At 42.4% G+C, this 12,593-nt stretch overlaps 1 protein-coding gene across 16 annotated transcripts in view; it reads left to right on the forward strand.

The window, feature by feature from the left end:
- APBB2 (amyloid beta precursor protein binding family B member 2) overlaps positions 1–12,593 on the forward strand; it is a 165,605-nt gene that overhangs the window by 22,603 nt on the left and 130,409 nt on the right. The window contains exon 1 of one of the 16 annotated variants that reach the window (XM_039698863.1): positions 9,684–9,798. The exons of the other annotated variants lie outside the window; for them this stretch is intronic. The gene's annotated coding sequence lies outside the window, so the exon portion shown is untranslated. Of the gene's footprint in view, positions 1–9,683; positions 9,799–12,593 lie in introns of those variants that run through there. 16 annotated transcript variants of the gene reach the window in all.

The following is a 12,593-nucleotide window of genomic DNA, read 5'->3' on the forward strand; positions in this document are numbered from 1 at the left end:
TCCTTTTGTCTGGTACCAGAGCCAGACCCACTGTGGAATGAGCTCTATCTGTGCCAGACATGTAGAGTGGTGCTGTTTGAGACTGGGGGAGGCTGTCAGGGTGGATCAGACCCTCTGTCCCTCTACTTTCAATACCTTGTCCATGAGGTGTCACTGCTATATCTTTCCAGAGGAAAAAGTAGAAGCATCTCTGGGTTTTGTGTGTATCTCTCCCACTGTTATTTTATCACAATCTGTAACAGTTAGAAATAGACCTGTACCTTTAAGGTTGTTGATTAATGAATCTTAGTAATAAACCTGGCGTAGATGGAACAATTCTCCTGATCCTCATACCCACATAAAATGTTCCATACTTCACTTCTGTGACTTCCTGCCAGAATTAGTTTTTGTATTTACATACTCACACACTCTTCTGCATATGCAAGCAGAAACTGCCAGGCTTCCTTTTCCAAATGGTTTTCTGTCTTATCGTACTTGGGTGTATTTCAGCAGATTTGGATTGTTCAGGAAGACAGTGTACTTTGGGGGTTTTTCCATTCACAGAGCCAGACTTGTTACCTCTTTATGAAAGAGGTAACCTTGTCTTTTGACGTGACTAGCACAGCAAGTTATAAAAAATTAATCTGCACTAGTGTCCTCTAGAAGACCTTAATTAGGCTAACATTACTCTTCATCTCAGTTCTGTTTATGCAAAGCTATGGAATTTGAGGTTCTGCTTTTTAAACCATGGCTGTATCTTGAACCTTTTGCTGAGCTGTTTCAAGTCCCTTTCTATATGTTCTAATTAATGGTTTAGTTAAAAATCCTATGAGGTTTTATAGCTAGCTTAAAAGCTTGCATTTGTGCACATTTGTTAATACTCAAATCAGTTGGTGTTTTATTTCTTGTCCATTCATGTCACTTATTTCTCTCTGCAGACTCCTCATGGTCCTGTCAGATACTGCTTTGCATCAGAAACTGTCATTTTCTGAGGTTCCTACCTTTTATCTCTCTCTGCTGCAGCCTTCCTTTCAGCTCATTGCATTGTGAGATACTTCAAAAGACAAGAATGTGGGAGATAGGATGCTACTCTTTGCTCTTCTGCACACTGAACTCTTATACTGACCCTTGCAATTGGTCTCCCAGCCAGAATTTGGTATGTGTGCATCTCACCACCTGCCCATCATCTGGTTATCTTGGCAAACCCATGCTGCCTGGGGAGGTGCATGTGGCAGTCCTTGCTTTCTCCTTGGCTGGGTGGGCAATGCAAAACGTACTTCATTTAAAATGCATCAGGGACTACTGACTGCCAGACCTGCTCTGAGATGCCAGTCTGCTGTTGTGGTTGGCCATGTTACTTGGGAGAAGTTGAGGTGTGGCAGTTACAAGTGGTATCCACAGAGCAGTCCAGTACGAGTTCTTTTTGCATTGAATTAATTTTGTAAAACACATCCACATTGGTACTACCATGCGTGGTGCACTAGTTCAAAGAATGAAGGGCAGTTCAGGTGGATAAGGTAGTCTTGCCTTGATAACTACAGCTATTTAAGAATTAGGAAGAAAAAAAATATTTTGGCTGAAATTATTTGAAGTGTTGTCTTCTTTGGCCAGTAAATGTCAGTTGCTTTGGAGGCATTAAGAACTTGGATCTTGTCCAGCTGTTCTTGTTCTTTTCCCCCTCATTATTTAGCTTTATGCCAAGAAACAGGTCATGTCTAATGACTCAAGCATGAGAACTCTAATTTCTTTTATGTTTTTTTAGTCCACATTTTATGTACACATGTACATCCTGTTAACTTTTAAATAGGAACTGTTTGGAATTAAAGCTAAGTAGTAGTGATGAAACTCTGTGCTTGATTCCATGGTGTAAAAACTTAAGAGTAGTTCATATTTGTGGAGAGGTGGTCCCATGTGCAGTGAGATGAATGGGAAGCTGGCTGATGCTCTTGGTTGCTCTGAACTGTGTGAGGAGGGGGCCCAGCCCAGGTTTCCAGCTGACTTTCACTACCTCCCATCCCAAATTGATTGTTATGAATTAACTATCTCTAAGTACATGACTGGAAAAGTGTAAGATTTGAAATACAGCTTTCCAAGTATTTCTGTGTAGTAGCCAAAACTTTTCAGGGGCATTAAAGGGATAGTTCAGTATTAATTTTTAGTGGCCCACAGTGTCTTATTTTAACTCAAAATGCGTAGTCCGTGTCTTGAGGAAATAAGGCTGTATCACTTTATTAAGTAAAACATCACACCAGAGGCCATGTATGTGGTGAGCTTGATGGTGGTTAGAGTTCAATTTGATAACAGCACCCATTCATGTGCTGCTTTGATTTGGCTGCACATGAACCTTAGTTTTCAGAGATTAATATCTGTTCTCTATTCAAATGTTAAAAGAAATGTTAAGGTAGTTTCCAGCAATAAAACTAAACTGACCAGCTTTCCTGTGAAACTTCCAGAACTTCCGGCTTCTGTTCTGGCTTAAAATTTATGGTGTTAAAAAAACGCCCTTTCTTCTGTCATTTCCACAGCTGATTTTAGTCAGAATGTAAAAGCAAGGAAACATTGTAACAGTAACAAATTAACACTTAAAAATCATCATGATAACTTTGATTTCTGATGAAAATGGAGTCAGAGCTTCAGGTTTCTGGTTTTGCTTTTATGAAAAAAGGTGCCTTTATGCCTGCCTGTACTTTACATATTAAGATCTTGGTGCATAGATAGACAGAGGAAAACATGAATGTAGGAAAAAACAAGCAGCCTAATAAAGACAAGTTTCCTCTCAAAATTACACAGTTTGAGGAACAATTGGAAGATTGGACCTGATCCTAGAGTATATGTTAGTTTGAGGTAGTGTGTGAATGCTGTCTTGGTGTTCCTCATGCAAGCGTAACTCCTGACATCAAAATGTGTTTTCAAATTGTGTTTGAGTGTTAGTCAATAATTCTGTACACATAGGTCAGATATTTTCCAGCTCTTAATTGGTTTCTGTGTCTAGTGTGCTGATGGTACCCCCATTATCATAAAATCATTTAGGTTGGGAGAGGACCCCAAGATCATCCAATCCAGCTGTTAACTTAGCACTGTCAAGTCCACCACCAAACCCTATTTCTAAGGACCACATCTACATGTCCTTTAAGTGCCTCCAGGGACAGTGGTTCCATCAGTTCCCTGGGCAGCCTGTTCTAGTGCTCAACAGCCCTTTCAGTGAAGACATTTTTCCTAATAACCAATATAAACCTGCTTGGCACAACTTGAGGCTGTTCCCTCATGTCAAATGACTTGTTACCTGGGAGAAGAACCTGACACCCCCCAGCTGCAACCTCCTTTCAACCTTGGCTCTCTTATAGAGAGTGAAAAAGCCCCCGTGACCCTCCTCTTCTCCACATTAAACAAGCACAGCTCCCTCAACCACTCCATGTAAGACATGCTCCAGACTCTTTGCTAGCTTTTCTGCTCATCTGGACGCGTTCCACCATCTCATTCAGTCTTTCCTGTAATGAAGGGCCCAAAACTGAGCACAGGACTGGAATTGCAGCCTCACCAGTGCTGAGGACAAGACAATGACTGCCCTGTTTCTGATGTTTTTGGTGTGTTCCTAGCCACTCTGTTTCTGATCAAGCCAGGATGCCATTGGCCTCCTTGGCCACCAGGGCACACGCTGGCTCGTGTTCAGCTGGCTGATGACCAGCACCCCCAGGGCCTCTTCCACCGGGCTGCGTTCCAGCCGCTCTGCCCCCAGCCTGTTCTGCTGCAGGGGCTTGTTGTGACCCAGGTGCTGGACCCAGCATTTGGCCTTGTTGAATCTCGTCCAGCTGGCACTGGGCCATTGATCCAGCCTGTCCAGATCCTTCTGTGAAAGCCTTTGTGTCCTCCAGTAGATCAATATGCCCACCCAACTTGTGTTGTAGGCAGACTGTCTGCAAATGCACTTCATCTGCTTGTCCAGGTCATTGACAAAGATATTAAACAGAGCTGGGCTCTGGGTGCCACCACTTGTGACTGGCTGTCAGCTGGATGTAATTCATCAACACTCCCTGGGGCTGACCATCCAGCCAGCTTTCTACCTGAAGAAAGTGCACCCATCCAAGCAGTGATCAGCCACTTTCTCTAGGAGAATGCTGTGGAAAATTGTAACAAAGGCTCTACTAAAGTCCACACAGACAACATGCACTTCCAGCATCCCTCCAAACACACAGTTTATAATCTCATGGTATGTTTCTACCAAATTGTAGCCAGCATGCAGCAAAAGAATGGGAAGGTAAGAAAATGAAACCTAAGTCAGTGAAGGAATAAGAAAAGGGTTAAAACAGTGACATGGTCATTAGTATTTGATATGTAAATGAGTATAATTCCTCAAGTAGGTTTTAGTTATTGAGTTTAAAGCTTGGAAGCAAGCTGATGGTGGTGTTTATGGCAAGATACAAACGCAATAATGCAGGCCAATTTGCTGTCTTGTTCAGCCAAGCGTTGTTGGAATTTTTCTTTTAGTTAGTAGTATTGTGTCCCCCTCACCTTCTGCACTTGGTTGTTGTAGAAGGATTATCTGCATTGCACATAAATGTGCTGTGGCTGTGGAGGAGATCTGAGCTGGTTTCATGCCATCTGGCTCAGGACCAGAAGCAATGTGCCTGAGCTTGGGCAGCAGCGTGCAGCCTTGGCAGTTTGGGCTGGTGCCATCTCAGGGATGGATCTCTGTGCTTTAGAGACGGCATTGCTGATGTTCTAGTGTACTCATGTACACTTGTATTACTCTTGGTTTTACATCTGCAAGACTGTATTTAAAAGAAAAGTCTTTATAGATTAAAGAAAAATAATCATCACTTGCAACACCAGTCACCCGTCCAGGCATTTTGTCCTTTGCATCTTTACTTTGTAATGTGAGTAAGTTATATCTAAACAACAACACTTGGACTCTACTATTTTTTTTTTTTAAAGCACTATATCTGAAGGTCTTTAAGCCTTACTGTTTTATAAATTGGCTTCAGGTTTCTATAGGGAAAATAATGCTGATATATTCATCAAATTTAAGGGATTAAGATGACGAGGAAGTTAAATGCTGGGAATAATGTGTTTGAATTGCAGGAACACAAACGGTGTTGTATGAAAGATGTTAGGAAACAATCTGTTCTCTGTTAGAGTTTTAGAGATCTTCAGTGAAAAAGAGGACCTTTGTGTTTTTACATACCCTGAGGAATGCACTCTGGTAGGTGGGGTACCTCTGCTTTTAACAGCCTAATCAGTGCATAATCAACACCACCCCATAGGCTGCTTTCTTAGTGAAAGGACTGTGCTTGTGTGGTATGCATTTCTGGCTAGATTCAAGTAGGGGTTTTTGGAGGCCTTTTGCATTTTTTGTGGTAACCCTCTGAACAAAATATTTGGAGAACACACCCCTATGGTGTTCCTAGGTCTTCTCATTTGTCAATGATCTGTATGAAATCTGTGTTTAGAAGAAAAGTACTTGAATATCTTTCCAAAGTGCACCTTTGACTTACTTCGATGCTCTGCATATTTAATATAAAGAAAATACTACTGCAGTGTGGTCTTATAGTGCTGTTTGACAGCATAAACTGGTAGTTTTGGCGATGATGCCTTTGTAGGGAAACTTCAAGTGTTAGACTGCAGTGTTTGTGGCGTGGGTTGCTGTGCAGTCAAACTTTTATATTGGAAGCAGCTGGATGTGTTTGTGATTTCTGCAGAAAGTAAGCAGTCTGCTCTCTGGGCAAGTTTTCTTGATTAACTGTCAGACTCTTACCTTTCCAAAAGCCAGCTCTTATCTGATGATAGAAAATAATGCCTGACTGTTCAGGTTTGTGCTGAGAAAAAAGGAAGGAAAGCTCCCTGCTCCCTTTTGTGCCTTGGGGTGGCCAGGCACCTCAGGCTTGTGCAGTGTGCTGGGCATCTCCTCAGCTCTGTGTGCTTGCCTGCTGTTGCTGCATTTCCCAACTAGCTCTTGCCTAGCAATGGGTATATATTCCTTTCTAGCTAGCTTACAGTTCTGCAGGCACGCTGACAGAATTATTTCAAAAAAGTGGAATAGTTATGCTTTAAAGATACTTCAGACTATGGAAGAATCTAAAATTCTGCAATGCTAATATATAACTGTAGCAGCTTTATGGTGCTTACCATGGACTTCTGATTTTTTAGAATTAAAAATTCTGCTTTTTTCTTAGAAGTCAGCACAAATAGAGAGGAATATTTCTGCCATCTGATTCCCCTTTCCTTGGGAAACTCTGTGAACGGTTTTGTATGACGTTAAAATCCAAACAGTGGAGAGCAATGCAGCAAAAATTCCTTATGAAAACCTGCGTTCATGTTGGGTTTTGTTTCTTGTTGTGGGCATATTTGAGGGTGTTGACAGGGGTTTTCGTCTTAGCCTGGATTTTCTGTGGTTATTTTAATTTCACTTTCTTCTGTCTTTCTATTTTGCTTATTTAATTACAGAGGCCATTTAATATCTGGGTCAGCCAAACTGTGTAGGTGTGCTTCCTTTTCTTTGTAGCTGGATACTAGAGATATTTTTCCAGGAAGGTTTTGTGCCCTTTATTCTGTAGCGCTCAGCTGCACAGGGATTTTCAGTGTGTTTTTGCATCCTAAGCAACTGGTTATCAGTGACATATGAACTCCATGTTAAGAGGAGTATTGAGTGGTTCACATATCAAGTTGTTGGATTATTTGGTTGAACAGAAGGAATATGAGCTTGATCAAAACAAATCAAAAAGCTAGATAAAATATGCTGCAAATGGAAGAGAGTTGTTTTAAATTACTTAGTCCTTTTAGAAACATTTAGAGCAAAAGCTATCCAAAGTCCTGCCTCTTTATTCCCTTGCACTTCAGAGCATTTTGCTCTGTACTGGCTGCATTCCTTCAGTAGCAGCCCCTGTGGATTGCAGTGCTACCTGCCAGCATGGCAGAACCTCAGGGTGGCCAGGATGACAGCTGGGCCACTCCAATTTTTCTGGTTTTGTTTGGGTTTTGTTTTGTGTTCAATGCATGTTACAGTGTTTTCTCTTATGGTGATCTCTTTGTTTCTGTGCTTCCTATCTGTGGAGAAAAAGTGTATACATTTGTGGGGTTTTTTTTCCTCCATCACCTTTGGTGTTCAAAAGCAAGTGCCCTTGTATAGGAGTAGCACTGCAGTACTGTGAGTAGCAGGAGGCTGGCTTGTAATTGAAAGAGCCAAAAGGGACTGGGTTTTCCCCCCACTCTACACATCATGTGTGTGTATGATGGTGAAGTGATAAAGACACTTTACTGACATGCATGTCTTTCAGTTAGTGGAGGAAACTGTGATGGTGAAGTCTGGAGCAGGGGCTGAAAGCAGGAACATTCCATCCAGACTCTTGTGTTGCTGTGGCAGTGACCTTGCTCCTGCTGGGATGTTGGAGGCCAGCAGCCTTCTACAGCTGGGTTAAGCTTAACATGTGCTCTACTTGGACAGAGCAAGACAGTGTTAACATGGCTGGACCTGCCCAGTGTACCAGAGCTCAAGTGTGCTGTTTTGGGTAGGTCACACAGAGGGTGATTTGCTTTATCTGTTAGTGGGAAGGATGCTCTGGAGGATTCCTGTCATTCTTGTGATGGATATTGTTCTGTATTTTCACAAAGCAAAGCATTGATGTTTATAACAAAAAACAAAGGTGTGAGATCCCACGGTACAGTCCAAACTACTCTTGATTCTTGTCCTTGGGACTGTTCTTGCTGAGGTAGGTTATCAGTGCCTAGAAGCAGCTGTTTCTTTCACTGTGTGGTGGCTGCTGGTGGCTTGTGTGTTTTGGATCAAAGTATAAGTAGGCATATGAGTATACGTATACATATATATATATATAATATTCCTTTCTTTTTGAAAAAAAGCTTCCAGGTGCCTCTTTTAGTTCCTGATCTACCTGCTACTCCTGCCCTTTCTGAGCTCCAGCAGGGACAGTGTAGGTCTAGTCATCAAACATGGGATGAATAGAGATGGTCCTGTCATGGTGTGTTTTGTGAGGATGCAGTAGCAAAGGCCAGGGAGTCAGGCTGGGAATCACTCAGTAAGTACAAAAAGGAATTAGCTGCTACAGTGACTGTCCCTCCCTGGACCTTGGTCAGCATGCAGCATGGTGAGTGCACAGGAGGTGCATTTTTAAGGTAGTGTAAACAAGCAGAGGAGTAGTTGAATACAGGGGGATGCTTCAGAGTGGCTTCTCTGAAGAGAATGTGCTGAAGTGTGCCACCTAAATGGTGAGTTGTAGTTCTTTAAAACTTAACATTAAGTCACCAGTGTGCAGCCAGGAGGCCAGCTGTGTCCTGGGGTGTATGCAGCATCACCAGCCAGGCAAGGGAGGCGATTGTTCTGCTGTGTCCATTGTCACAGTGCAAGAAGGATATAAAGCTATTTGAGAGAGTCTAAAGAAGGGCCGTGAAGATGGTGAAGTGTCTAAAGGGGAAGCCATGAAAGGACCAGCTGAGTTCACTTGGTTTGTTCTTGGAGAAGACTGAAGTCTACAGCTTCTTCATGTGGGGAAGCAGAGGAACAGGTGCTGAACACTTTTCTCTGGTAACCAGCAGTAGGACCTGAGGGAACAGCATCAAGCTACACCAGGGGATGTTTAGATGGGATATTAGGAGAAGGTCTTCACCCAGAGAGTGGTTGAGCATTGGAACAGGCTCTCCAGAGAAGTGGTCACACCACCAAACCTGACAGAGTTCAAGAAACATTTGGACAATGCTCTCAGACACATGGTGTGATTGTTGGGGTTGTCCTGTGCAGGGCCAGGAGTTGGACTTTGATGATCCTTGTGGATCTCTTCCAGCTCAGGATATTCTGTGGTTATATGACTTAGATGAGTTAACATGTGCAAGAACAGAGTGAAGAAATATTTGAGACCTTTGCAGTGTGCTTTGCAGAAAACAATTAGATACTTCAGCATAGCTCATGCTAAGAAGTTTCTAAGGAAAGATTTTCTTTGAAGGGTATTTTTTAGGAGGTTTGGTGTGGAGGTGCAGAGATGAACATGCTGCAGTTTTTGTTGGCAAGGAGCCTGCCTCCAGCTGACATCTCTTGGTAGGCACTTGTAAATTCTTCCTTTTCAAACGGGTTAGTTGCATTAGATGGGACCATGAGGGAGATGAAGTACTCAGTTTTCCTTCAGTGATGTTGAAATTATTTGGATTTTTTAGATCAAGGGAGGGGTATAAGCCACAGGTAGAAAATGTATTCCTGTTCTACTGTATCTAACAAGCACTTGTTTCCCAAATTTATTACCCTGTGTAATGTTATGCTTTACTAGTCTGGAGTAATTTTAGTGAAACTGAGTGCTCATTCACTGGCTTCTGCATTCCAGTGAAACTTGGGGCTTTGAAAGTGCTTTCTGTTCTACAGAACTGTTCTCTTTGATTTTTCGACTATTGCCTACTGTTGCTTTTCCACGCTCTTGCCATTAAGTGGTATGTTAAAACAGGATGGCTTTGTTTGTGCTCAGACACCACCGTTTTGGGGAGTGGGAGAAGCTGGTGAGAGGGATCAAGTGGCTGGTGCTTACAGGCCCCTGGGGGAACCAGGCAAAATGGTGCCCATTCATGGGCGCTAGTAGTAAAGTGTACCTTCCCCAGTGCTTCCATGCTCTTTCATTTTGGTTCTGCAAGTTGCTCTAGCTGCAAGGAGTGCCTGGCTCTCAGTGCTTTAGGATATTTGGGGTATTGGAGTGCCTGTGCCATCTTCTCTGCACTTTCCAGGCAGCAATGAGGGCATGGAGGTCCTGTACTGGGGCTGCTGACGGCGTCCCGCTGGTCCCATGGCAAGCGTTGCTGAACACACACTGACCCCGCTGATCAGCACTGCTGGTAGGTGTCTTTTGTCTTGTGCTCTTTGGCAAAAGATGGCTTTTGAGGCTGAGTGGTCCTCACTGGTGACTCTAGGTAGGTGCAGAGTGATTGCCTGGGCTGTCATCTGCTGCTGCCTGGCTATCTGCCTGCTTCTGGGTGGTGGGAAGGGAATGTGGTCGTGGAGGGCTCCTGCTGCGCTGCGTTCAGCGATTGCTCTCCTCTAGGCAGTTTTGGGCTGTCTCATCACTAAACCCTCTGCTCTTGCCAGAATGCTGTAGTTCTCAAAGCCTTGTGCAGTTTCACTTGGGAATTGTGGATGTATAATAAAACTCACAGGAGATGGGGACAGGATTTCCTCTTTCCTTGATAAAAATAGCTTTTGTCTAGGGAAAAATCATGATTCCCAAAAAGTGAACTCAATGCACTGGGCAAAAATGGGCTTACTGGGGAACACTTGTTCTAGACTTGCTCATGAGCTTTCAGAAGGTATGGTACCATCTTTGACAACCAAAATGCTTGGAAGAGAGTGGCCAGATTTGGAATGTGGGAGAGGAATATTCTGTAAAAATCATTTGACGTTGCCAGTGGATTAATTTCTCTGACGTTTTGGAAATTAGTCTTGGATATTTGGAGCTAAAGGCTAACTGACTAATGTCTGGGGCTGGCATTCTCTTCAGAAATCAAGACTTACAAAGGGAAGGAAATGAATACCTGAGAATACATACAATTCTGATGTTAAAATGGACATACCTCGTATTTTGGGAGAGAGGTAAATTTTTTCCTGCTTTGCAGTTCCTCCTCAAAAGAAACAAATAACAATCATTTTGAGTTCTGATTATTTACAAAACATAGCAATTATGTTCTTCTTCCTGATGTTTTATTATCCCAGAATGTAAGTAGGAGGACTTGATGGGAAAAGCCATAACCAGGCAGCGTGGGTGCAGGAGCTGGTGCTTCTCATGCTGGCCCTTTAGTGTTTGCAGCAAGCACAATTTGCTGTTGGACCAGCCTGGCCACAGTCTGTTCTGGAGGTGTAGGGTGAGTGGGCTGCAGCACACTGTCTGACCCTCTTTTCAAATTAAATTGGTGTGGTTTAATAATGAACATGTTTCCTCCCGTGTTAACAGTATGGTCCCCCTGCAGCAGGTAATGGTTCTCACAATGTATGTGTATGTGGTGCCTGATTCCTTATGTGACAGAGGGAGAACAAACTTGCCCATTTCCTCTTCAGTGGTTGCATTTTGACAGATAAAATGTAACAGCAGAAATCCCATTGTGACAAGTTTTGCCTGGTGGGTGATGCATACCAGACTGGTTTTGTTACAAAATTACTTAAAAAAGGATAACTTGAATTAATGATTTGTTTGTTGCTACATTAGAGAACTCCAGCAGAAGTTAAGTGTTAAAGACTCGGCTCTATTTGAGTACATAAGATGTTTGCTTATTGCTTTTTCCTTCTTGAAAAAAGGTTGTAGTTCTTCTGCTAGTTTGGACTATGGGGAATGAAAAAAATTCAAAATATGAACTGCAGTCCTCGTACTTACTGGTTACCATAGAAATCTAAATAAAGAATGCTCTGCAAATAGTATAAATATACACTTTGACAGCTCTTACTTTCTTAAAAAGACATGCCATTGTTCAGATTTCTGTAGTGACTGATCAGTAAGGGCCACTGCATACATTCTGAATAAGATTGCTGTATAAGTGCTGTATTCATACTATTTGCAAAGTATCCTCAGTATCAGAAAACTTTTCTGTTACTGATTTTTGATATCAGTAACAGATTTTTTTTGTTGTTGAGACTGGCTGTGGTAAATGAGACTAGAAATGCTCTGCATTCATAGTGAGAGCTACAAAATGCTTAAGATTTTATGAATTATGAATGAGTCACCTACAGAACTGTTCCTGTTATTCCAGCAAGAAATGCAACCCGGTGACATGCAGAGCAGCCACCTTAAAGCTACAGATTTTTAATGGGAAGTTAGTGTTGATTTCTTGAATTTTTATTTTCTTCCCCCCTTTCTCACCACTCCTGCTTCTCACCTGGCCCTAGCAGCTGTAGTGGGATTAGGTGGTTGGCATTTCTGTCTGGATGTGTGCTGAGGCTTTTGCAGGACTTGGATTTGTGGCATTTGTCCGGAACAGATGGATACTGTTTTAATGAATGGGATGAGGCTCCATGAGAGCAGGGTTTGGAGGTCTGCTCTTCTTCCTCAGTGACTGTCATTATTTGGTGCCATTGGTGCTTGTCAGTTGCTGTCCTTCAGCTCTGTGCTCTGCATGCTGCAGAAATGACCATGGAAGGTGCTTTGCCTTTGTGCCACTCTAATCTGAGCAGTGTGCCTAGCTTGAGGTGCCTCCATAGGGAAATCGCATCACTTCTTATGGAGGACTGGTGTCTGAATGTACCTCTGAAAGTGAGGAGGAGCAATGCAGGCAGCATTTACCATGGCTGAGACCATTTCCTTTTGAGGTCAAAAGTATCTGGGGGACATATTTATTATTTAATAGGCTTTTTTTGATGTTTCAAGTATTTTTTCTTGATGTCCTGCCAAAAAAGAAATAGTTATTTCAGTAGTAATTTTACAAAACCTTTGTGATAAGAAGCTGACCTGAACTCCAAGTGATTTTTTTTTGATGGATCTGCAATTTTGCTCTTTTTATGTGTGTGTATGTCCCACTTTCTAAAAATCATACTCAGCAATTCTAGTGGTTCTTGGCTGTGTTTTTAGATGCTTGCAAAAACAGTAGATGGTAGAATTTTAGCTAAGCAATTCTTTCCTTAGATTTGTGCGAATATGGCATTGCATTTA

The sequence above is a fragment of the Passer montanus genome, unplaced genomic scaffold, assembly GCF_014805655.1.
Source record: "Passer montanus isolate IOZ18808 unplaced genomic scaffold, ASM1480565v1 scaffold13, whole genome shotgun sequence".
NCBI lineage: Eukaryota > Metazoa > Chordata > Aves > Passeriformes > Passeridae > Passer > Passer montanus.